Below are 27,876 nucleotides of genomic sequence, written 5' to 3' on the forward strand. Positions count from 1 at the left end.
TCCGCTCCTTTCATCCTCCGCCAGATTCCCCGTAACACTTTTCCTCTTCTCCTCAAACCACATCCTTCTCTTCAGAGCCAACAGCCCAAGGGGTTGTCAACTCTAGTAAGCTTTTCCCCATTCAGGTCAGAGCAGAGTGTACACTGTGTATCCACCCACTCACTGCAACAGAGTGTAAATGAGACAGAGAGAGAGCCAGGCAGACAGAAACTCAGCAGAAGGAGTTTCTCTTTTTATATGGTGATCTCTAAGACGGCCATGTCAAACATCCTATTAAGTCCCTCTCTATGCCTTGCAGGCTGAGGGGACTGTGCAGGTAGGCCAACAGGACAGCGCTCTCCTGGCCAGCCCTCAGGTACTTCCTTCAACACAGGGCTGCAGGGGGTCCCCTCAACTCTATGCTTGAGGCAGTACTTGAATGTCTCCCTGCTTTGTCCTTTTGCAGCCACTTAGCGGATACTTTGTGTAAAAACAACATACTAGCCATTCCTAAAAAATTCTATTTCTCTTTTCTTTTTTTAAAATAATTTTATTTTTCCAGGATATTTTATGCATTTACATTTCCCCTCTATCCCCTTTCCCACACTCCCCTCCCCCTGCTTCTATGAGGATGTTCCCATTCCCACCCACCCACTCCAACCTCAACGCCCTGGCATTCCCCTACCTTGTGAAACAAGCCTTCACAGGACCAAGGGCTTTTCCTCCCATTAATGCCATCCTCTGCTATACATGGGTCCCTCCATGTGTACTCATTAGTTGGTGGTTTAGTCCCTGAGAGCGCTGGTGGGGTTTGGTTGGTTGATATTGTTGTTCTTCCTGTAGTGTTGCAAACCCCTTCAGCTCCTTCAGTCTTTTCCCTAACTCCTCCATTGAGGTTCCTTTGTTCAGTCCAATGGTTAGCTGCAACCATCATCTGTATCAGTAGGACTCTGGCAGAGCCTCTCAGGAGACACTCATACCTGACTCCTGTCAGCAAGCACATCTTGGCATCAGCAATATCAGCGAGAGCATATCTCCTGTGTTCTATTTCTCTTTTCATTTAACTCACTCTAATTTACAAACCCAGAACTATATTCAGATTTTTTGGGTCCTGGATACAGCTGTGCATACAAAAGTGGGTGCTATAATGAGAAACTCACAACGCAATGCAAATCTCACCAGAGATTTCCTGACAATAAAGATCCTTGCAATTCATTCTCTTTCAGTGATTACCTAAGATTCTGTAATTTATTCTGCCATCCAATCATGAACACTGTTTAATTAATACATCACAATATCTGCACCCATGTGCTCATATAATTAGGTGAGCATAATTCCATAGAACAGATTACCTGAAGCATGATCTCTGGGGGAAATGTGAACTTTTAAAAGTATCAATTTACGTCTAAGTTCTAACTAGTATATTTCTGTCCCCAAAGGATCACAGATATTAAATTTTCATATGCATCCAAGATCTTCCCAAAAATAGTTTTAAACTTCACGCTTTACACAAGAGGAACTCAACTGCTATTTTGTGCCTTTGTCTTATGATGCTGGGGACTCAGGACCTGAAGTATGGTGGGAAAAGGGTCTTCCCCAGCAACAAACACAGCAGATGTGTTATTTCTAATGGTAGTGAATGAGAACATTCTTATGCAGGTCCCTTACGAGCAATATCTGTCAAGTCTTTTACAGGGCTGGGTCTCGTGTCAGTAATGTATCACTGCTACGCCATTGTTTCTTGATCACTATTAAAGCCAGGTGGATCTTCATGTGTTTGGGGGCAAATGTTTTCATTCCAGTATAATTTCATTTTCTCTCTCCTCTCTCTCTGTCTATCTGTCTGTCTATCAGCATGTAACATCTTTATGTGGAGGCCAGAGAATAACTTCAGGTGTCAGCTTTGGGGGGCCAGAGTTTCTCCAAGGCTCTGATAAAAGGACAAAGTGAACTTCAGTTCTTTGCCCTTGTCCAGGATCAGACTTGGCCATCTTATTTGGGGCTGGAGCCAGTGTTTCACAGGAGTCAAGGTTGTGGTTGGAGCCAACTTTCCCTAGGGCTGCGGTTATCAGTCCTACGGCAGCTGTGCCTTGGATAGCCTACCTTCTTTTTGCCAGCATTGTCTGATTTAGCTGTCTGCTGACCTTGGCCAGCTCCCTGAAAACTCTATATACGATGCTGTACTCCTTAGCATATTTGCTTGTCATAAGTCATCAGCTTATCCAAGAACTCCTTATCCACAGGCCCAGCTACTGATTTTGTCTGTTTTAGTCCTCACTCCTGGTTCTCCCACTCGTCATTTGTAGCCTTAGACCCACATGCAGACAAGCTATTGCCAATGCTCTTGGTTACTCTTCAGAACCTGATAACAAGACCCTATTACTGAAGACGTCACAGACTTGAGTCACAGAACGTGAAAGAAGAAACCGGTACCGAGCTGGAGCTTCACCCTTGCTGGCTAGTTTTTATAGCTGAGAAAAGTAATTATCAATCTGGTCTAACTGTATAAGCTCTGTAAGCCATAACAACAACCAGGCTGGCAAGATATACCCATGGGTACAATAGTGGCACAACTGTCATGGAAGTGACCAACCACTTTATGGTTGGATTTGACTCCCTTAGAGGGAGTCCATACCTGCTCCATTATGGGAGCCAGGTGGGTTATAAGCCCTAGGGGACATTCTGCTACTATTACTCTACTCTAGGGACATTGAATCAATTGACACCTAATGACTCATCTTTGAGTTCATAAGTGAGTATGTCATTAATCAAACCTCATCAGAGATCTTGCTACTCAGCAGATAGATATTAGTACATACTCACAACTGGTCAAGGTTCAGAAAATAAGAGACCATGGAGTATTCATCCCCAAGTGGAATATCTATAACACCTTTCCTTCCATCAAAAGCTCAGGGATCACTGTAGTAGAGGAGGGAGAAGGACTGTAAGAGACAGAGGTGGTAGATAGCAAGTAAACCGCTTATCAGCTACAACAAGGTAATTGCATGTGTGAATTCACAGAAGTCATGAAAGCATCCACAAGACTTGAAGAAGAGTAGCCCAGAAAACTATTCCAGTAGAGAAGGGAGGTGTGATCCTGACGCCCTACACTGTGCTAAGGAGCTACCGACAATTGATAGTTACAGGAAAGGGAAGTTAGTTTTCTCCAAGTGTGTGACTCCTGGTAGATCTATTGTGCTCCAGAGAACAGCCACACATGGTACATGGCTAACACTAATTGGACCCAATGAGTTCTTAAAAATGATGTCACAAAGTTGGACCTCAAAGTTGGAGGGCAGGAATGGGGGTGATCTGCAAGAAGATGAAGAGGTGTACAGATGATCAAAATACAATGTATGAAATCCTGAAAGAATTAATAAAATTGTATTAAAATTCTTTATTCCGTGTGTGTGTGTGTGTGTGTGTGTGTGTGTGTGTGTGTGTGTGTGTGTTTTCTTTGATAGTCTGTTTATGGTTATTTTTATATCAGTTTTTAATCATGAATCAAAATTTTTAGTCGGACATCATGACTAGGAGAGACTGTGCCCATCCTAAGCTTCTCTGAAGATTACCTTAAAGTCCTACACTACATGCTCTGGGCTACAGCAAATTCTCAGAGGACCTGGCTTCTAAAACTGCTTAAGTCATTATTTTGGCAGTATGCACCTGGAGTTTTTCTATAACTTTGTACCTTGAGATTAATGATTGTAATTACTAGTAGTGCAAAACTCATTCATCTAAGAGAAATCCACAGTATTTGCCCAATAGTTTGTTCAATTTGTCAAGTATATTTTAATATAATTGATTATATTACAGTACGCAATATGTAATGTAATATAAATAATTTGATAGATAATATGCCTTGAGTGTGGAAGTCTTTGTCTACTGAAGTCAATGACAATAGCTATTCCAAAGGCAAACAATGAAGGCACAAAAGTTAGACAAACACACGAACACTCTAGAGTAAAAGAAGTTCTTCCTCAGAAATTGCATTGTCTCCCTATACAATAAACTCCTGTAACTTCACTAACGCAGGGGAGTGTTTTTACTTTACAGAAGCTCAGTAGAGTGAGAAGACCCAGTGCTGGCAAGAACAACAATGTCCCAGGTTTCTCCACCACATCACCACACCCTGGGATGGTTCTACTGTTCCTCCTTCAGACTCCTGGCTCTGTTCCACACAAGGGGATGGAAATTGGAGGATTCCACACTTCTCTCCAGGAATGGGAAGTCCCCAGGTTTCCTCAGCTCATGTGCTACGGGCCCTAATCAAATTCCACAACCCGGTCTGGTTTTGAGTGTTTTGCATGAGGCACTCTTGGAACAACTGCTTAGAAGTTGCTGTTATACACCTTCCTGAGACAGCATGTGTCCTGGATATGACCGCCATGATTTATATATAAGATATGCTCCCAGTCCACCCCCAGAGGGAGTCAGAGTGTTAAGATGCCAGATCAAACAGGAACCACTATACACACCACATTATGGAAAAGAGCAGAATTAATGGTTTGTGTTTGAAACATGACCTGAGATATGTATGTATGTATGTATGTATGTATGTATGTATGTATGTATGTATGCATGCATTATGCTGTAGCAGGACCTAAAACTAAAAACCAAACCAAATCAAAAATATTTGTCATCTTCCCTCAAGTGAGCCTCACTGAACTAGAAAATAATCAAAACATTTAGAAATAAGAACAGAAACAAGACTGGGTGGAGAGATGGCTCAGAAGTTTAGAGCGCTTGCTACTCTTTCAGAGGACCCAAGTTCAGTTCCCAGCATCTTCATCAGGTAACTCACAGCCACCTGGTAACTCCCTGGGATCCTTGCCTTCTTCTGGCCTCCATGGTCAGTGCATGCATGTGCATGTGACTTCCCACACACACGTGCACATGCAAGTGCATTCACCCACTCACGCATATGCACACACTATCCTGATCACCTGCCTGAATGTCACTATCAAACACTCTATTTATTTGGCTGCAGGTGCTACTGTCAGCTTGGAAGGCTAATGTTTTCCTCTGTCACCAATCAAGAGAGTGAGACAGACATTTTTCAACACACATCTGTCCAACCTGGACTATGAATCACTTTTGTTGAAATCTAGTGCACTTTGAATATCAGAAACACGATCAACTGTCCATTGAAAGTATCTGGGCTTCAATATTTGACAGTAAAACCATTTCAATGACATATTGTAAGAAAGCTCAAAGCCCTAAGATTTCTGGAGATAGATGGTAATTTCTCCCATATTTGATCATTTCAGGGCTACTGTGGCCTATTAGAAGAAGTTCATATTGCCACCACCTCCTTATCACTTCTAGCTGTTTTCCAAAAGAATATGTGTCATGTTCAAAACCATTCTAGGACCCAAGTCACAGCTAGTATTTAAGAACACTTTATATACTAGAATCTTGAACTAAGACCTGTGTTAGCTGGGTTTGAGTCATAATGTTGGGGAGAGAAGCTGGAACTAGGGTCTCCTCACATTGCTATAACTGCCTCTGATCATCCAGCCTTGGATTAGAAAGTTCCCCATTCTGCTTCAAAGCATCTTTCTGACCACCAACCCTTCTCCAGTATGAGCTTCTGCCTCAGACACTCTGGTCCTGTTCCCTGAGCTCACCCTGCTCACCTCTGAAAACCCATGGTCAGTTCTCTCCCAGCAGCACCTCTCCCCTGAGCATCTCCCACATGCTCCATGCTGCCACACAGCAAGGCTGGTCAGGACACCCTAGAACCAGAGACCAGGCCATGTGGTGTACTCCCCAGGTCCTAGAACCTACTAATCACTACTAAGGTTAATAGGTAATCTTTCTTAGTCAGTAATTCGCAATCATAACTGCTTGTCCTGTTTTATGCAGCCTTTTCAGAGGGAAGCACAATGCAAACAATTATCTGAGCTAGGAGAGCAGTCCTGGACTGCACTGCCTCCTCTGCTGCCATTAGCTCTTCTGCTCTCCCTGTTCCCACCAGGCCGCAAACATCCAGCTCCAATCCTCTAAGCCCTGCTGCCTAGCCTCCCAACATCCCTGGTACCTGGCTCTCAGCCCCTGCCTTCTCCCTTCTATCTTCTGTCATTTTATTTTATTCAGTTTGGTTGTTTGAGATAGTCTCATGTAGCACAGGATGGCCTAAACTCTTTAAGTAGCTGAGGATACCCTGAACTAATCCTCCAACCTCCACCTCCCCGATGCTGAGATTCCTGGTGGGAGCCATTCGTATCTGGCTTCTCTTACATCTGAACACAAACATTCCAGAAAGGCCTCACTGATCACCCCTCCCCTCCCTGGACTGTCCCTACACCTCCTGTTTTTTTCTTTTACAATGGCTCCTATTGTGATGATAAGTTCTACATTACTTTATTGTTTAACGCCATAACTAAGCCAGAATCTCAGGTATGGGTTCACAAATACTAACTAATTAGAGTTCCTTGGAGAAGAGACTCCATACTTCTTGCTCCTGTTGAGTGGGGAATCACACAGTTCCTGGGTGAGAGAGCTGAAGGCAGTGCCCAGGATGAGAATTACATCGCGCTAGTTTGGTGATGAATGTGCACCAGGTAACTGACCTTGGAAACATCTATTAGGCGGATGCCAACTTACATAGTCCTCAAAAGGGATCTAACTTGCTGGCGACAGCACAGAGCAAGTCACTGCTGAACTGTGAGCCGCAAGTCTCTCCCTGGACCCAGGTAAAGAGAAAGGATCGATGAGTCAGGACACAGCATCGGTTCAGTATTCAGTCACCCAGCCTGATCTGTGTTAGGATATACTAGCTTCGCAGAAACTCCTTTAAATGATGAGGATTCAGTAAGGTGGGGGTTACTAAGTGTGGTCACTGCTGGGTTGTGTATGTCATGCTACCTAGTCAACTAGGACTCGTATCCTCTGGCATCCTGAAACCCAAGCTTATTCATTTTTAAATTTCACCTCTATATTTGCAAACCTACTTGAATACACTTTGAGACAAGAGTACAACAAAATAGAATATACTTCAAATGTTGAATACACAAACTATTATACACAAATCTGAGCACTGGTACGTTCCCTCTCAAATGTCAAGTAAAAAGGAAAAGTAGCAAAAAGGGAGAAAAGGAAAAAGATTGAGCAAGGAAATAAACACCATTTAATAGAGCTACCTGGAGAGTTCATGCGAGCCTGAATGTCGAATGACAGAAGAACTGATACCGATGTGTCTGCGGACAGACAGACGGACGGCAGGGTGCCTTGAGCGACACATAGATGGTACAGTCAAGGGCCAGAGCCAACTGTTCATCTCTTCACAGCTAAGAAACCGACAGACTTAAACTACCATAGAAAATGTTACATGGAAACTCTATGACAATACTGTGTTAGGTATAAGATTTTTAAGATTTTTCTTTTAATAAAAAGGCTTTACACAAGTCATTAGCTTATTTCAAGAAAGGAAACTGAAACTTAGTCTAAAACCTTTGTTTTAAAACAACTTAAGCTATGATGTGTATACACACACACACACACACACACACACACACATACATATTTATAGCGCACTAGATCTTGCTATCCTCTCTCTGTGTCAAGCTTTTGGATCCTCTCAGTTCACATTCTAGAATACTGGCATCAGCAGAGTCTTCACACAGCACCAGTTAAGTGAGCACTGCACAAGCCCAGTGCTAATTGCTGGTAATCATATAAAGTGCATTAAAATGCTCCTTGTAACAATGACATCACCCATCCCAACCCTGCCCCACTGAAAACCATGTAACCCTTACAGGAGTTAGTGTTCCAACTCTTAGTGTCACGTGAGACCGTAGTCAGCTGCTTGGTCCCATTCCCATCCTTTTTCGTATTGAGGATTCAGTTGCTCTTACTTTCAGAGGCAGTTTTCTGTCAGCATCTCAAAGGGTGGTTCCCGTCCCACTGAAACATGGGATAGGAATTTATTTCCCATAAGTCTGATTGCTTTCTTATCTGCACAGTTGTTTAAAAGTCCTCCTCTGCCTTTTCTAGATGACTTCCCTCGAAAATGTCTGTCAGTACAACACCATCTGAAGTCCCTGGGAGCTTGTTTAATTCTCACAGGTCGCCAGCCCTTCCGTTCTCATAGTCACAGGAAGGGCGATGGCAGAGGGCGCACTGACAACCACTACACGGGTTACTGTCTTATTCCCGTCTGCCCCCTTTTCTTCTACCAGCTGCAAAGTTTTCACATCGTGTTCCTGCTTTTTGGCTTCTGATTTAACCTCTGGCCTTTTTATGACCGCACTGATAACTCGAGAAGGAGTCTGGCCAGAAGCCTGCTAAACAGGCACTGATAGTCTCATCACAGGTGTACCGTGGGTTATTGAAACAGGGGTGAGCGTTCTCACAGCCAGAGGGGCTCCAACAAGGCTAATGCTTCCTGAGCCAGTCAGATTTGACTTTGACTTTGCAGCTGACATCACGCAAGCTAAGTAGAGGGGAGGTTGAGGTTGATCATCTTGGCAGGCTGCATGCTGATTCTGTCTCCATTTTCGTGGAGGCTGGCATCACAGTCGGGACTGACTTGATGACTGACTGTAGCTTGACTGGAGTTGGCTATTCATGGTGTACCTGCATTGGCTGACTGACCTGCCACAGTGGAAATCTTTTGACCCAGTGATGTCATTACCACAGGGACTTGCATTGCCACACAAACTGTCCTTGGAGCTGCTGCTGCTGCTGACACAGGTGCTGTGGTGGTAGGAGACCTGGACGAAGCATCGTGAGCAGGGGAAGTGATGATCACAACTCTAGCCACATCCTCCTCTGCTCTGGAGCAGCTCACAGGAAATGAGTTTTCCCCACCTCGGTAAGTCTTCTGGGCAAGTCTCACTTTTGTCATCATCAATGACCACTATGCTTTGGGGCATGTCCTTGAACAAGCCTCTGTCCTTCAGCCTTTGCAAGAATTCCCCTTTGGTAGTGTATCTCAGAGCTTGCAGCATAGTTTCATAGTTCATATCTGGTTTGTTCTTACGCTTTCCCCAGAGCTTCGAGACAGCCTTTGAGTCTACAAGTTTGAATACGCCCTTTCCTCTCTAAGTCCATTTAATATACCTGGGACAAGTATTTTTATCTTGAGGCAGATCTAAAAGAAATTCCCACTGATAGGTTGTGCTTCCTTTTTCTTCTCTGGCTTTCTTCTTGATTCCTAACTCAGGAGACCCCTTGGAAACTGGTGACTGCTGGGACTTTGGTTTCTGCCAACTTTTTTCTTTGTCATTGGCTCGTGGCTGTCTGGTGAGGTAGGGATAGACAGGCCTCCATTGGTTCAGACTCCTCTGTTGACACCTCCACTACAGTCTCCGTAATGACATCCAGCCTCATTACAGCATGCAATGAGTATCAACTCATTACAGTATCGACTCTGGAGTCGATACACAAGGAGGGACAAACACTTCCACAGGACCTCTTGAATCCCTCAAGCAGGTAGATTCCATGTGAAGCAGGGCTTCAGAAGCTTCAACGGTCTTACCTGTACAGTGTGCATTACTGCTGTGAGCTGATGCTTCCACAGCTGGATGAACAGACCCAGCTGGGTCTTGGGTCCCTCGTACAGAGACATCGCCATGTTTATTCAGGGGCTGGAACTGCTGCTTCACATTGACTTACACCCTAAGCAGCGGCGACAGGGGAGAAGGTGGAACCCGAGGCCAGAGACACACACCTTGCGGGTGGCGCGCACGAACACACACACACACACACACACACACACACACACAGACACTCTGACGTCCAGATCTTTGCGCATCCTCTGACAGGAAGTGGCAGTCGGGCCGCCACTGGGCTGAGCAGCCCCACCACCTAGCAGCAGGAGCAGGGGTGGCGGTCCACAAAACCCAAGCTTATTATTAAACACAAAACTTCTCAGTCTGCTGTCTCTCGGGTCATCACCTATATGTTCTGATTCAAAGCAGGGCCCTGTACATGAGTTTCTCAGCATTTTGGACTCAGTATCATTTTGCTAGCAGATCACAGTTACTACACAGGGGTAGGCCTGGCCCTGCCCATCAGTTACTCCTCTGGAATGGAGGCTGTTGGTTTTCGTTTGGCACTCTGTCTCCTCCTCCACAACTATTCAAACCACTGATTGTAAATCTGGCCCTGTAGTGCTGGCGAGCATTCTCATTCCCTCCGTAAGGATGTCATTTCCAAAGAAATTAAAACAAAAACAAAAACAAAAACAAAAACAGGGCCGTGGGACCTTCTGGTGGCTGCAGAGAGGAACAGCTGGTGTGGTATCTGTGGGAGTCGTGATCTGAGAGTAAATTGTGTGAGGTTCTGTGGATAAAGCACTGAGGAGAAGACAGACAGAGCCAGGCCCTGTGTGCAAAGGACTTAGCTCCAGAGGGAAACCCAGAGCTTGCGCTGTGTAGTTCCAACCAAGGGACGCTCGGTGTGGATCTATGACAAGCTGGCTGTGGCAAACAGACAAAAAACTACGGATTAGAAAAACAGACAGGGTGGCCAGATAGAGAAACGCATACATGGAACTGCAGAATTCCAAGGCGTGGGATGTACAGGCAGGAGAATTCCAGTTCAAAGCCAGCCTCAGCTAAATAGAAAAGTTACTAAAACTGGGGTTGGGGGAGGAAGTCAGGGAAGCCTCTGCAGCTCCTGCATACTCCTCCAATCCTAACCTCTAGTGACACTCAGGGGACCCGGGGTCCAGTCCTCCCCGCTTCCAAAAGCCAACCCCACAGCTTCTCAGAACCAATTACCCTACCCCCAACCTCTCAAAATCCACTTCTGAGCTAATGGTGTTCTTTGATTTTTCCTGAACAGAGATGGGGTAGGAGAAATGGGCTCTAATAGACACAGAGAGCTTCCAGGGTGGAAGAGAAGGTTGACTACTGGAACAGCTTCATGTTTTATTGTGTTTGCCTAATGGTGTTTCTGAAAGCCACCACCAACATCAATGGTGTCAGATCATTAGCCAAAGCAAAATCTGGAGACACCAAACTCAGACTCTTAGGTAAGGGTGATGTTAAAAGGGAAGCCTGTAGGCCATACAGCTAAGTGTGAGAAAGGCCTCTGGGCAGAACTACAGACCTGTGTGACAGCTACTCTCAGTGTCAACCTAACAGCGCCTGGGATCAACTAACAGCCTATCCCGGGTGGTGCTGTGGGAGATTCCGCTGGGCAGATCATTTGACATGAGAAGACTCGCCTAAATATTGGTGGCGCCTCCGGCGGCCCCCAAGTAAAAAGACATGGAAGAAATAATTGTCCTTCACTGCTTTCTCGAACTCTGGCTTGTAAGCTCATCCACTGTCACCACCGCTCACACTAGTGCTGCACTCCAGGAGAAGAAGCAGCTTCATCGAGATTCAGGAAGTAGGACCAGCTCTCCAGAAAACGAGGAGGGCTCTCCAGGAATCCTGCCAGTCTCCAGCACCCAGCCTTGCAGAGCAGTTTCCCGGGCCCCAGCTTCTCTGGGTAAGAAGCCATTGCACATTGTGCAAACCGATGTGACGAATCTCTTCAAGTATATAAATGTAGATTAAGTCTATCAGTTCTGCTCCTCCAGAGAACTCTAACACAGCATGGCCTTGGAGCATCCCTCCAACAGAAGAGACCATCAGAGCATCCCGAGGTGGATTCAGACAGGTGTCCACACTGCACATAGGAAGGTGGGATTAACCAGAAGATGGTGCTAGGAAATAATTATTGAAGTGCCAGAAGTTTCCAATCAGTTTTTATGCCTGAAATTCAACTTTTTAAAACAGAAGCTCCTATGAGTAACGGAACAGCAAAGTTCCGCTAAATCACGGTGTTGACACCAGCGATAAACCTGCTCCAAACCGAGACACAGCACATCAAAAGCAACCGTGCCCCACTGACCAAGTAACCTTCTACACCCACCCCCACTACACACACACATACATACCACGTACTCACCGCCACTACACAAACACACATCACACACACACACACACACGTACACATACACCACACACTATCTCTCACACACACACTACATACTCACACACACACACACACTCACACCCCAGGACACACATCACATACTCACCCCATCACACACACACACACACACACACACACACACACACACACACCCACTCACACCCCAGGACACACATCACATACTCACCCCATCACACACACACACACACACACACACACACACACACACTCACACCCCAGGACACACATCACATACTCACCCCATCACACACACACACACACACACACACACACTCCATGTACACATACACCACACACTATCTCTCACACACACACCACATGCACACGCACTCACACACACACTCACACCCCAGGACACACACAAATACCTAACCACAGACTAACCATCACTACACACATATTCTCTCTTACACACACACATACAACATACCATGTACACATACAACACACACACACTCTCTCACACACGCACTCATACATACACACAAACACCCCAGCACACACAAATACATACCACATACTCACTGCCACATACTCACACATACTCTCTCACACTCACCACATACTCACCCCATCACATCTCACACACACTCATACTCTACACACCATGTACACATACACCACACTCACAAACTCATAAACCACACACCCACCTCAGCACACACATATATAAGTACCATATATTCACCCCCACTACAAACACCCCCTCACCCCTATGCACATACCACATACTCATCCCCATCACACACACACACACACACACACACACACTGCACACCATATACACATACACCACAGACACAAACACACACTCACACACACACTCACACCCCACTCTCATCCTGGGCAGCATGGTTAAGGACTAACAGACTATGACTGGTTTGGTGCTGGCAGGAGTGCAGTGTCCACACACACTCACACACACACACACTCACACACACACGCTCACACTGTACCATGGTTAAGGACTAACAAACTATGACTGGTTTGGTGCTGGCAGGAGTGCAGTGTCCACACACACACTCACACACACACACACACACACACATACACACGCTCACACTGCACACCATGTACACATACACCACACTCACAAACTCATAAACCACACACCCACCTCAGCACACACATATATAAGTACCATATATTCACCCCCACTACAAACACCCCCTCACCCCTATGCACATACCACATACTCATCCCCATCACACACACACACACACACACACACACACTGCACACCATATACACATACACCACAGACACAAACACACACTCACACACACACTCACACCCCACTCTCATCCTGGGCAGCATGGTTAAGGACTAACAGACTATGACTGGTTTGGTGCTGGCAGGAGTGCAGTGTCCACACACACTCACACACACACGCTCACACTGTACCATGGTTAAGGACTAACAAACTATGACTGGTTTGGTGCTGGCAGGAGTGCAGTGTCCACACACACACTCACACACACACACACACACACATACACACGCTCACACTGCACACCATGTACACATACACCACACACACACTCACACCCCACTCTCATCCTGGGCAGCATGGTTAAGGACTAACAGACTATGACTGGTTTGGTGCTGGCAGGAGTGCAGTGTCCACACACACACTCACACACACACACACACACACACACACACGCTCACACTGCACACCATGTACACATATACCACACACACACTCACACCCCACTCTCATCCTGGGCAGCATGGTTAAGGACTAACAGACTATGACTGGTTTGGTGCTGGCAGGAGTGCAGTGTCCACACACACACACACACACACACACACACACACACACTCACACACACACGCTCACACTGTACCATGGTTAAGGACTAACAGACTATGACTGGTTTGGTGCTGGCAGGAGTGCAATGCCAGGAAGGTCCAAGTCCCCTGCTGTATCTCCCTTTGGAGAATTTATCTGCTACACACAGAAGTCCATGCAGCAAGTCCAGCCTGCTCCCTTCACCACACTTCCTATTCCCTGGTCATCAGGATATTGAAGAAATTGCAGAAATGCTAAGTGGGTCTCTGAACATCAATTCCCAAACTAACTTCCTGACACCTAAGTTCTAGGTGCTATGAACCTTAGATGCCTCCTCTCCGGGCTCCACACTGGCTCTTCCAACCCTTCCTCTCCTCAGTCTCTCTAAAGCCTTCACCTTAGAGCTCTCCTCAGTCCCAGTGCAATGACCTAAGCTTTCGGCTGGGCTGGGGTCACCATGTCCTCGCCTCACAGACTGCCCCACCTTGTCTATCCTGACCCAGGAAGACGTCTCTCCTCTTGCTGCCCACACCGCTAACCTTGCCCGAGCTCAGGGGTGCCCACCCCCAACATCTTCCCCTTGTCCATCTTCCTTCAGCTCTGCTTCACCCACACTGTGAACATCCTGAGAGCCCTTGAAATGAGCAATACATCAGTAAAATAAGCTCCTACCAGACTCTTCACTTCCTTCACCGCCCACTTCACTCCAAAGCATACCCTGCTTGTGTCCCGACAGCTCTTCACTCTTAGCTACAGCTCCCCAACTTCCCAAGCTCCTTCTGATGAAACTGCTTGGTGACTTAAGTGACAAAGTAAAAGGCTTCTGTATACTTTAGAAGCATCTGCCACTTCCCCCCTCCAGGGCCACCCTTGTTTTCTGTCAGCCCTCTCTCTGGATTCTTCGCAATTCCACTGAAAGCTCCTTCTTGTGACCATCCATTGATGGGCCCTGAGGCTCTGCCTTTTTTTTTTTTTTTGTATTCTGTTCAGTGAATTGAACCGTCTTCTCCACCTGGCTCAAATCATCTCAGTGTGTTCATCAAGAGATCGCCCAATCTGCCCTAGCCCCAGCTCTTTAAGCTCTGTCTGGAACAGCAGTCCATGAGTCACTAAATGTCAGAGAAACATTCTCAACAGTGCTGCAGTCAGTTTGGGGGACTGCAGGAACATTGTCAAGAACTGGCACAACTTTCTGTACACCTGAATGAGCCACACACCTGAATGTGGTACACCCCTGCACACCTGAATGTGGTACACACCTGCACACCTGAATGTGGTGCACACCTGCAGACCTGAGTGTGGTGCACACCTGCAGACCTGAGTGTGGTGCACACCTGCATACCTGAGTGTGGTGCATACCTGCAGACCTGAGTGTGGTGCACACCTGCACACCTGAATGTGGTACACACCTGCACACCTGAGTGTGGTACACCCCTGCACACCTGAATGTGGTACACACCTGCACACCTGAATGTTGTACACCCCTGCACACCTGAATGTGGTACACACCTGCACACCTGAGTGTGGTGCACACCTGCACACCTGAATGTGGTGCACACCTGCAGACCTGAGTGTGGTGCACACCTGCACACCTGAGTGTGGTGCATACCTGCATACCTGACTGTGGTACACCCCTGTACACCTGAATGTGGTACACACTTGCACACCTGCACACCTGAATGTGCCGCACACCTGAATATGGTGCACCCCTATACATCTGAATGTGGTACACCACTGCACACCTAAATGTGGTAAACCCCTGCATACCTGAATGTGCTACATACCTGCATACCTGCACACCTGCACACATACACCCCTGAACACCTGACTGAGGTACACACCTGCACACCTGCACACTCGTATACCTGAATGTGGCTCATTCAGATGGCTCAGCCTGCTCTGAAGACTGTGAGGATAAAGCAACAGCCAATGAAATCAAGCAGAAGAAATGACGAAACAAGAGACCAGGCTCAGGCAAGATGTCTGGGGCTGAGACTGGTAAGGCTTAGCCCAGTATTTACAGTGAGCAGGAGCACACTCTAAAGGAAGAACAGAATGTATATTGTAGGAAATATGCGTGCCAGTCACATGCTCTCTCACTATCATAGACTATAAAAGCTAAAGTAAATTACTCAACAGGGAAGGATTGAGTGGTTCCCGGTAACTAGCTCACACTGACCCCACGTGAGTCCTCTTCACTCTCCAGGACTCTCCGCCCCCTAGCACTGCACAGATCCCTCTCTGAAGCGTGGTGTGCCAGATTGCACACGCTGTGCTTGCCTGCGTCTGCCTAGCAGCATGGCAACCTTATTTAGCTAGCATCCCTGTACTCATTACCCAAAGAATACTTTGTGGGAGTTCAGCGTGGCTGAGGTCACTGGGGACAGGGATTTCAGCTCTGCCACAGTCCTACAGGGCCACTGTCATGTGCATGCAGCCCACGATGGCTCATGACATCTGTAACTCTCTGAACTGCTCTGTGTATGCCTGCCCAAATGGCCCACAAACCGTACAGCTCAAGAGGATGAGGAATGATGCCTTCATCCCTAGCCACTCATTTCCTTAGGGATCCTAACATAAACTTCACCAAGACAGAGTTGAGGAAAAAAGCCAAGGTGCAAAACTCAGGACAAACCAAAAATCACAAGGTTATGACAACAAATAGACTAGGTGACACCCCAGAGGCCAGGAAAGGGATCTCTGAAGACATCTTATTTAATTCCAAAAACTCGAACACAAATTATGAGCCAAGTTATATGGCACAAACTTGAGAAAAAGAAAGCAAAGAATATTAACATCAAAATTAAAGTCAAGTTACATCCTCTTGGTGCCTCTTTATGCCCCATGCAAGGCCCTTCCCAGGACACGGCATGACCACACTTTCATCAGGGTGGTTCTGGAGAAAATGCTCACATTATTTCAAACAATGGTTTATCTGCGTTCTCTGTTGAGGACAAGAAGAGAATGAGGTAAGAAGACTTCTGGTGTGGGAGATGTTGGTTAATTTCAGTTTTTAAATGGAAAAACTACTTTTAAGATTCTGCACTAAGACGTTTCTACAGACTTCAGAGACCTGTAGTAAATTATGTTGACAAAAAAAATCAAGATCAAGGCGAAAATTATGGATAAATATGAGGGGGTAATAAAAACTAGTCTGCTATTGCCAGGATTGTGGTGAATTTTGCTTTATAGGAAATTAAAGTTTACATAAAATATAAATTGTTTTGCATGAATATCACAGATTATGAGCAAGTCAGGTAGTGCAAACCTGTAACAGTATCAGTTGGGAAACTGAGGCAGGATTGTGAATTCAAGGCCACCATGAGCTACACAAATATGACTGTCTCAAATAAAACAAAAATTATGCACAGATTCATAAAAAAAATGAAGAGGAGGAGGAGGAGGAAGAGGAGGAAGAAGTAGTAGTAGTAGTAGTCGTCGTCGTCGTCGTCGTTGTTGTTGTTATTGTAATAGGAGATTAACAGTACGATTACACCAGCTAAGTGGATGGTTTAAAAGTTTAAGAGCTTAAATCAAGCAAAACACGTCCCATGCTGGTTGCGTCACTCCTGGTTGCAAACCACTAAAGCAACAGTGGCAGAGAGGTGACCAAATCTACAAGCATACACTAAGGCACACGAGAAATTTACAGCCAACTCCAATGGGCCCCTTCACACCTCATCAAGCCGGCAGAAATGGTGGCCACCACACTAGCTGACCCCCAAGTGAATCAAGACAGATCATGTTGTCAGGGCACAGCTTAGGTCATCCACCCACAGGGCTCCAGAGCTGAGCGGTGCCATGGGACTCTAATGTGCACTCTATCTTACACAGGAGGACACCGACACCTTGAAAGATAAAATATCACCTCTGAGGGAGGACACCCACTCAGGAGCAGCTGCAGCAGCCCCTGGTCCTCATAATGAGAGTCCAGAACTGACCCCCAGTGTAGCTGACTGAGAACACCGAACTCAGACAGCCCACTGCAGTCCTGGTTCTTGCAGTCATACACCTGTCATGGTTACCTCTCGGCTCCCCTCCTCCATGCAGCAAAGCTCATTTCACTACCAACTGTAACACAGACATATAGCCAGAAAGAAGCAGATGGGAAAGAAGTGTTATTAGAGTTTGCTATAGCCCAATGGCAAAAGCCTTGTTTGCACAAATCATGCACAAAGCCCTGGGTACAGTCCAAGCTGCTGCAACGAAACAAAACCAGACTTACCTTTATTAAGCTGTATCTGAGTGTTCCAACAAGTAAAACAGAAAAGTATTGCACTATGAAAAAAGCAAAATTACTTATTCAGAAGTCTTTATATCCAAACAGCAGATCCGAGTTTGAATCTTTGGCTACAGGGGGGTGAGAAAACTTACATCAAGTGGACGCTACCCAAATCAGCACATTTGTGAGAGCTCTAAGTTGAACAGCTACCAAACCACAACACAGCACTCGTGTTTCACCTTGTCTCTTGATTTCGATCTTAAAACAATAAACTATCACCAATAAGTTTTAACTTTTAGAATATTATTGAATTTGTTAGGACTATGAACATTGAAATTTATAATGGTCAAACAGAAATATCAAGGTCATAATTTACAGCTTCCAGTATTTTTAAATGTTAGATCCAGGTGGTCACATAAATTTGAGAGAATTTGGACCTTGGAGGGTAGCTCGGAAACAGAGCATGCACCTAGCAGGCCTGTCACAGCCCTGGGTCTGGGCCTCAGCTATGGGGGCAGGGGGTGATAATGGCAGAATTGGAGGAGCTCAAATTCTGCTTTCCTTATAGCTTGTAAATACTGTGTAATCATTGTTGATTTCTATAACTACTGTGAAACAGGTATTTGTAGCATCATGGGTCTTCTGGGTGACCATATTTAGCTCAAAGTGAATTTGAAAGCCACCCTATTCTCTGGATCTTGCACTTGTAGCGGACAACTGACAATTTTTTGTTGTTTTAAAATTCAAGGCCAATCAAAAATAGGATTGAAATTAGCGGTGTGATATAGCAACTCTATTGTGGGCTTCTGTGGATAAGAGGACGCGTGGGGCCCTCCTACAGGACTCACTCGGGGAAGACAACGCTCAGGTGAACGAGACCGAGATCCACGCATCTGAGGAATGCCTGTGTAGACTTTAAATGCAAATGCTAGCTTTTCCTTGGGTATCTCCTCATCCATGTAAGGAGGATGAAAGTTAGGACCAGCTCTGCCTTGCTGCTCATGGCTCCGTGAGGTCTGGGACCCAGCTGGAGTGATGGCTTCTGTGTGCTTTGTTCCCCAAAGGTAGGCAACCCATGGAGGAGTCATGGTGTGGTGACCATTCCGTCCCAAGTAGAACATGCTGGAAGGCTCGGTATCTTTTCCACCCAGCAACTAGCTTGTTGTCTCTATTGACCTCTCTGCTCAAGAGACTGAGGTGACAAAGAACAGAGAGGTCGGCAGGGGCAACAGCTGAATTCCAGAAATGGACAATGCACCTTCCCTGACACCTTCCCTGCACAGGAAGCTCAGACTCAGGGAGGCCCAGCCAAGCCCTGTTTCCTAGCACTTTGTAACGTTATTGAGCAACGTTATATATGCCGCTGTATGCTGAGTACCAAAAATATATTTGTTGAACGAACACATTCTAAACCTCAACTGCTATCAAGGACTTACGAATGCCAAGTATCACATTAAATCCCAAATGTGCCTGCATCTGCGGACAGACATCAATCTGTGCTGTCTGAAGAACTGACACTAAAAGCCTTTGGTGAGGCAGCTCTCTCTCAGGAGTATCTTATTTATGAAATCATGTCAAAACCACACATATCCCTTCACGAGGCCTAAGAACCGCCATCGTGATGGGGGTCTGCTTTGTTCACTATGTAGTAAGTGACAGTAAATCTTTGAGAACAGGGGTTATGTCAGCCCTTACTTTCTGGACTGTTCTGAACTTCCTCGGGCTGCAGAGTCCTCTGGCAGAGTCTGCCCTTCCCACTGGCCAAAATCTGAGTGAGTTCCACAATTGGAAGGCTCCTGAAGAGGAAAGCTTTCAGGATGACAGAGCTGAGCAGGAGAGTTGGAGGCAAGAACAGACTCAGACACTACAGAGAGTAGGTGAAGCTCTCCCATCTGCACAAGGGCAGGGATGTGGGACAAGGAAGAAAACGCTTCTTTAGAGAGAGATAGGAATTTGACCTTAGAAGCCGCAACACACCAGGAGGAAAGGCTACAGAGAGAAGACCAGACCAGAGCACACCAGAGAACAACCTGCCCTCAAAGACTATGTAGTGGGGACACAGGAAGATAAAGAACAGTGGGACTTAGAGCAGGAAGGGAGGCCAGAATGAGGGTGGCCTTGCAGATATCACCGGAGATGAACAGTGGTCGGAGCAGCCCCTGAACAGGGGGAGTCACAGTGCATTTCTCAACAAGACGGCTTTAGAATCTACTGTGTTAGCCGTGTCCTCCATCGACACAGAAGAGAGAGGGGAAACGGTGCTGAGGCAGGGACCCCATTCAAGAGGAGACATCAGAGACCGGTCTCTTTGGAGCAGAAAAGTCTCACACACTGTCCAAAGGCAGATCTGGTTGCAAACCCCAAACGAGGAATGTCTTTTCCAGCACACCATCCCCAGTCTGTTCAGAATGATCCTGGGGCAAGATGTGACAGTGGAGTCAGACGCCCTCGTGAAGGGCTTGAGTGAATTTCCTTTAAGTGTTTTTCTACGAAGATTTTTTTATTTTTAAAAATTCATACAAGGGAATATTATGCATTGACCATACCCTCCCATACAACCCCAGCTTCTCTCTTCTCCACCAGCACCCCATGATTCTCTGAGTACTTGTGCTTCTTCTCTCAGGCCATAAACACAGACATATGTGTCCACATAAAACCTAGGAACCACGAATATCAGAACATACAATAACCGCCTTTCTGAGACTGACTTAATTCTTCTGATAAGGTTATCTCCAATTTCACCCATTCCCCTACAAATAATACAACTGCATCTTCCTTAGGGATAAAGAAGTACGTTTTCTGTACCTATTTTTAGGACACCATGTACGCCAATGATAGAAAGACATAAGAAAAAGCACACCGAGAGCTGGAGTAAGGGCTCGATGGTTAGAGCATTTGCCCCTCTTGCAGAGGACTGGAGTTGAATTCCCAGAACTCACATTAGCATATCCTAGAACTCTAAATGCAGGATCTGATCAGATCCAGATGCCCTCTTCTGGCCTCTAAGGTCAAGTGTGTGTGTGTGTGTGTGTGTGTGTGTGTGTACTGATATTCACACACACACACAAATGGTAAAATAAATCTTCTAAAAAATGAAGACAATAAAAATAATAGAAACGTCACTTAAAATGGTCCCGTGATAGCTCACTCATGGGCAATGCTGGAGTTTCAGCACGCAGTAAGGCTTTCTTGTGACAGACCCAGAATAATCAAGTATACAGACACAGAAAGTTAACGGGTAGGCAGGGGACAAAGGGAGAGGATGTTCTTTGCCAGATGAAAGGATTCTGGGAGACGGGTTACACAGCAGCAGGAACATTGAGCTGTGTGCACTTACAAAGCTTGAGATGGTAAAGTTTGTGTTATATGTGTTTTATAACTGCTGGGGAGGGGGAGAGAGAGAGAGAGAGAGAGAGAGAGAGAGAGAGAGAGAGAGAGAGAGAGAGCACAGTAAGCCTACCCATGGCAAACGAGGTGGGAGATGCTATGTGTGTGGTACATTATGTTCTAGATTTTCCCTGTTTGGAATCTCAGCTTCCAGAGGCACCTTGAAGGGGAGCTCACTACCATCTGACAGACAAGAAAAACAAGACTTGCCCTGTGATCAATTGATATTTTTTTCAGTATGGGGGCTTCAAGCCAGACCCCACACATGCTAGGCCAGTGCTCTTCCCTGCCCTGCTCTCCCAGCCCTATGACTCTCATTCCATACCCATTCCCCTTCAAGTGCTAATTGCCTTTAATCTCCCTGAATATAGTGCAAAGCCTTTTTTTTTAACTCAAATGATATGTACCAAGAATGTGGGAGAGCTATTCTCAAACATACTATCTAAATGCAAACAGTGGCTAATTTGAAACCTATAAAGCAACGTACTGGCTACTACTTAAATTGGTTTATGCACAGTATTGACCTAAGGCCCAGAATACACATGAAATATACCCACCAAAAGATAAAGGTAACAATTGATCGCCTGCACCAGAATCACAGAAGTCCCAAACAGCAGCCGGGACCCTGCCCCCACCAAAGGCATTACGGTTAAATGTGGGCACCTCATCGTTCTTGCGGACCAGGTTAGCTCTATGAGCAACAGGAAATGAGAAGGCCACCCCAGCCGGGGGGAAAGCAAACAAACATACTGCTGCCTTGAGACAAGAGAAAAGTAAACACCCGTTCGGAAAGCCTCGCAGAGACACTACCAAACGGCAATCAATCGCTCTGTGCGGCTGTGCGGAGCAGGATCTTTCCGTCTCACCAGACAGAGAACACATCCTATGAACAGCCGCAGAGCTCCACGATGCCTGAGGAAACCAGCTATATCACTAGTCATCCTTGGGTAAATATGACGCTATGGGTCTATGTGACCCATGCTATGCTATCTAAATTTTAAAATACTCAACATTTTAAAAAACAAAAGGGACATGGGTTTCTTAAGACTAGATATTCTTACTAGGCCCACTTTTTTCTAATGGCAGTATCCCAAAATATTGAAATGGAAGATGTCCCATAGCACAATCTTTTAAAGCCAGGATATATCAGCTTAGCTTCAAGTCATCTGTAAGATAGCAGGTGGCAATGGCAAAGTCAGCTGGGTAATTTGGGACTAGAGAAGCATGGGATTCTCAAACTCAACCCAGTCTACTACCTTATAAACGCACCTTGCTGTGCAAAGTTCTTAAACATCACAGGCTGGTGACATAAAACGCTATTTTGATCTTCAGCAAATACCAACACTGTGTGGCAGACAGCGTCTTATCTAGCTAAGCGTATGACATGTGGCCAAAATTTAAAGTCCTCATTGTACCAATGAAACAGCCCAAGAAAATCAAAATTGAAAACGTGTGTTCCTCAAGTAAAAAAAAAAAAACAAAAACCAAGCAAACGAAAACCTATTAGTGATATTGTTATAGTCAGGAGGCTAGCATGGCTGTCCTCTGAGAGGCTCCACCTAGTAGCTGACTCAGATGGATGCAGAGTCCCACAGTGGAGCTTGGGGACTCCTATGAAAGAGCTGGAGAAGGATTGAAGGTCCCAAAGCGGATAGGAACTCCACAGGAAGACCAGCAGAGTTAACTAACATGGAACCTTGGGGGCTCTCAGAGAGTGAACCCCCAACCAAAGAGCATACACGGCTGGCCCTAAGCTCCTTCCCACCCTGCACATATGTAGCAGATATACAGGCTCCGTCTTCATGCGGGTCCCAAACAGCTGGAATGGGAGCTGTCCTTAAAGCTGTTGCCAGGGCTGGAGAGATGGCTCAGCCGTTAAGAGCGCTGACTGCTCTTCCAGAGGTCCTGAGTTCAAATCCCAGCAACCACATGGTGGCTCACAACCATCTGTAATGGGATCTGATGCCCTCTTCTGGTGTGTCTGAAGACAGCTACAATGCACTTACATGTAATAAATAGATAAATCTTTAAAAAAAAAAAAAGCTGTTGCCAGCCTGTGGGATGTGTTCTTCTAGCTGGGCTGCCTTGTCTGGAATCTGTGCGAGAGTGTGAGCCTAGCCCTGCAAAGACTGTGCCTGGGTGGGGGGATACTCAGGGGAGCTTCTGTCCTCTCAAAGAAGGAGAGGGGGAGGTGGGGAGGGACTACAGTCGGGGATGGAGGGTGTGGTCTGGATATACAGTGAAGAAATAAGTAAAATTTAAAAAAAAAAGAGTAAAAGAAAGAAAACGTGTTCCTCTGGAGAGGAACTAGAGACACATGAAGTCAACAGGTGACAGGAGCCTCCCATCTTTGTCAATGTTTCTTCCCAGTTTACGCATATTAACATACTGTTACAGCTTTCGGTTCAACTTATGAACAAATGAATGGGCAAACCATTAAGAGTATGTCACCTCTCGGTGTTGTTGATATAGGCTCGATGTAACTGTCAATAGCCACCAGGTACTTCAGTGAAATAAGAAACCTCACTCCTGCCCAAGGACACAACAGAAGATCCTACAGCTCTGCTTCCTGGACAATACTGAAATTACCATCTCAGTCAAAGGTCCCATGACCATCGTCCTAAACACTGAGGACACCACTGAACACATGACTGTTGATGAATGTTAGTTCAGACATGATTCTGGAGTGAGTGTTTTGTTATGGCCATGGTGTCTCGTCACAGCAATAGGAACCCTGACTAAGACGCTTGCCCGAGGAGCTCCGTGACAAACATGACCAATCCCAGGGTCAGGTGTGGAACAAGGCTGCCTTCGTTCCCCTGTGTGCTCCTGTGAGGACCACATGAGTTACAAGCATTGAAGCATTGTAGGTTGTGGCTGTGCATACCTGTGCACACACCTCAAACAACAGAGTAGGAAATGGCTCATAACAAATCAAAAAGAATCCTCTGCCATGGCATTATTTGATTTGGAGTTCCCTGACTTTACAATATACACAATGTTTGGCTTAACAAATTTCTCTAGGTAAGTCAAATAAATCTGTGTACAGAAAAGAGCTGTGGTTTTCCTTCCTCCTCTCCATACTGCTTGGTGCTAAATTACTTCTCCCACAAACTGTGGAGAAGGTCCAATGGTAGAGCCTTTACCTACAGACAGACAGACAGACAGACGGACAGACAGACAGGCTGACTGATTATTGTATAACTATATGCATACCTAGTCACATGCCATAACTTAGTCCTTACATACAATGTGTGTGTGAATACATCTGTGTATCTATGTTGCGTGTGAGAGATTATATATATCCTGTAATATTCAATACATATTATAGCCTTTACATGAGCATGCCAGAGGATAGGGGAAGGGAGAGGAGGAGGAAATGTTAAGAAAGGAGAAGAAAATCGAGCTGTCCTGCTGTGTAGTGTATAATCACCAAAACTTTACTGAGGTGGGTAGGAGTGGAAGCTTTGTGACAGTTGATGGGCAAAACAGAGGAACTGAGAGAAGCTAATGTTTCCCCGGCACCCTGGCAACCTCATTCAATGAAATAATTCAATTTGCTCTGGTGAGGTAGAATCACTAATGAAGCTTAATTTAAAGGTAGCATAAAAAGCTAATCTGAGACAGTTCTCCTAAAGATGGATGCCAGGGAGTAACAACGATACTAGGGAGGAAACAGCCGCTATTGTCAAATAAAGAGCTCTATTCTCTAAAGACAAGAGCTTACAAATGAATTCTGCATTCTAGATGGCAATACTTTCAAATCTACCACCGCTTACTGGAATAAAAATAGGAGTATAATACTTAATTAGATAATTTAAGGAGTGTTCCTTAATATGATGAAATCTTCTATTAAGAATCCAGATTACTCTGAAGAGAGATGCTCGGTTTGCCCTTTCAGAGGACTCAAGTTTTTAAGTCCCAGCACCTATGTGGTGACTCATGACCATCTGTAGCTCCAGTTCCAGAGGGTCCAGCACTGTCTTCTGTATTTTGAGGGCACTAGGAAGACACACGGTACCCAGGCCCAAACAAGGAGAAATCATTTGTACACATAAAATAAAATGTTTTTTTTTCAGGTAAAATACTATGCACACTTCTGAGTTCCTTTGGAATATTAAGCAAAGTCAATGTTACCATGCAATAAGAAAAGGAAATAAAGAAGACAGAGCAGGAAGCAAGCTGGGTACCGTGCACCTGAATCCTAGCTACTGGGGAGGCTAAGGCAGGAGGATGAGTGCTTTGAGGTCAGCTTGGGCATTTAGTGAGACATTATTTCAAAGCCAAAGGTCTGAAAGTCAGGGGCAGAGCCCATGCCTAGTCCCCACCAGGCCCTGGGGTCAATATCTGGTACCAGGCAGACTGAGACAAAGTTTAGCTGAAGTGGACATAAGAGAGAATTGTAAAAGGAAAGTTTTGTTAAAACACAGGGGGAAAAAGTGTTGTTAAAGCAATCACGTAAAAATAAAAGTGGTGAAGGATTTTTTCCGCTAACAACACACATGCGTTGGTCCACCTTATATTACATAGTTGAGCTCCATTTGTCAGGACTGTATAGAAAGAAATGCACCAAAAAACTTCTGGTGGTGTGTCGGACTCTGGCTGATGGTCAGAGTGACATCAGCGGAGTCAAACACAAGTGCTAAGGAAAGTCAACGTACAGGGCACATGATGTTCAGAGGGCATTCAAAAGTGAGTGGAGCGACAGTGATGGAGGCATTGTTACTTTTGCTTACAGAGCTAGCTGTCTATCGTTTGTTGGTCTTGTGTATTTGTTGAACTTCAATTTGTTGAGAGAGGTATGGACAAGAACTTTTCCTGGTGTCCTTCTGGGTCCCTCCTGTTGATTCACATCGAGGCTGAAGCATGGCTGTCTCTGGTAGGTAGTGCCACTGCTGCTGATTTAAGCTTGCTATATTCCACCAAACTACGCTGCTGGTGCATTTGTAGTGTCTGTGAGCTGCTAACCTGAGCTGAACTGCCGATTTCTAGACAACACAGACATGAGTTGCTCCAAAGAACCCTTTCTAAACACATCCACTCTCCCCATATCCTTTCTTTCCCACTACTTCTGGTAGATGGTGGGCTAAAAGGAAGGTTAAAGTGTTTAAAAGAAATCATTAGAAATAGGCATTTAAAAAATTTGAAGTTATAGTATAATGTTTGGCCCTTTGTGTCCCTCCTTTGAGGCTTGTACTCTGTGCATGGTCCCCAAGTTTCTGCAGGTGGCTTTGTAATGATTTTCCACCCCCTAAAAATCTGCCTATTGTTGCTGCATTCCATATAATAAAATCAACACTTTAGAAAGGAGAGAACAGATGTAGGAGTTTGCTCTCAAATGCCTGAAGGCTGAAATGCACCAACTGACAGTGGCTCTCCCCGGAGCCATTAAAGCGATGGTACACACAAGTCCTGGAGAGGCAGAATGATCAACCTGCATGACTAATAGTATCCTAAATTCAACTTCAAACCATTCACTCACTTCTAGTATAAAACAAGACAGCTAGCTGACAAACTCTGATTTAAGTTATGGAGAGCCGGCTCTCACTCGAGAGAAAAGAGCGGGTCAGCATTTGAGTCTACCCTGACCTCATGGGTTTTCAGGAACTTTCTCTATAAAACATCCCAAACAATGGTCACACTCCCCTTTTGTTCTCTCTAAGCACCGTCCCTGGAAAGAGCTGCCGATTCAGTTTCTAGAAGAGCATCTGCTGTGTGCTGGGTGGCCACAGGTGGCACGGCAAGCCCTTTGGCACCGTTTTCCAGATGGTGAGCCCAAGTCCTAAGACCGGATGCTGGGCATAGACAGAATTAGCCAGGGCTTCAGTGCTGCAGCCTCCTTCAGCCTCTGTATGCCTAACCTAGGTGTCCTGTGTGTGAACCGTGAGTGGGGAACATGAGGGAGACTTTTGGACAGCAGAGAGCAAGCATTCTCCCACCTACTTGGCACAGTGGTCTGGAAAGACATTGCCCTTCCCTTTGTCCTTTTTAATAAAGGTTTTCATTAGTTCTTAGCTACACGTGCATGAGCACGGGTATATACAAAGGAATGCACATGCCCACGGAGACCAGAAGGCATATCCCCCTAGAGCTGGAGTAACAGGTAGCTGTGAGCCACCCAGTGTGTGTACTGGGAACCAAACTCAGGTCCTCTGGGAAAGCAGTACACTCTTAACCACTGGGCTCACCAGCCCCAAGACCTGGCCAGATTCTAACAAAGACCCAGACATTTGCCAACCTGTCCGACAGGAAACCAGAGCTTTGCATTCTTATTCCCTAGAGCAGTGGTTCTCAACTGTCCTAATGCTGTGACCCTTTAATAAAGTTCTTCATGTTGTGGTGACCCCAACCATGAACCTACTTTCATTGCCGCTTCATAAGTATAATTTTGCTAGTGCTATGAATCGCAACGTAAGAAACTGTCTTTTTTTTCCTTTGGATTTTTTTTTTACATATCAAATGTTATCCCTTTTCCCAGTTTCCTGTCCATAAGCTCCCCATCCCATTCCCCCTCTCCCTACTTGTATGAGGATGT

The 27,876-nt window shown here is 45.7% G+C and overlaps 1 protein-coding gene and 1 pseudogene across 16 annotated transcripts in view; both read right to left on the reverse strand.

The window, feature by feature from the left end:
• The window catches only part of Atp8a2 (ATPase phospholipid transporting 8A2), a 532,902-nt gene that overhangs the window by 400,895 nt on the left and 104,131 nt on the right, over positions 1–27,876 (reverse strand). The window lies entirely within an intron of this gene.
• Positions 640–27,848, reverse strand: LOC103693865 (ETS-related transcription factor Elf-2 pseudogene; annotated as a pseudogene).

The sequence above is a fragment of the Rattus norvegicus genome, chromosome 15 (genome assembly GCF_036323735.1).
Source record: "Rattus norvegicus strain BN/NHsdMcwi chromosome 15, GRCr8, whole genome shotgun sequence".
Lineage (NCBI taxonomy): Eukaryota > Metazoa > Chordata > Mammalia > Rodentia > Muridae > Rattus > Rattus norvegicus.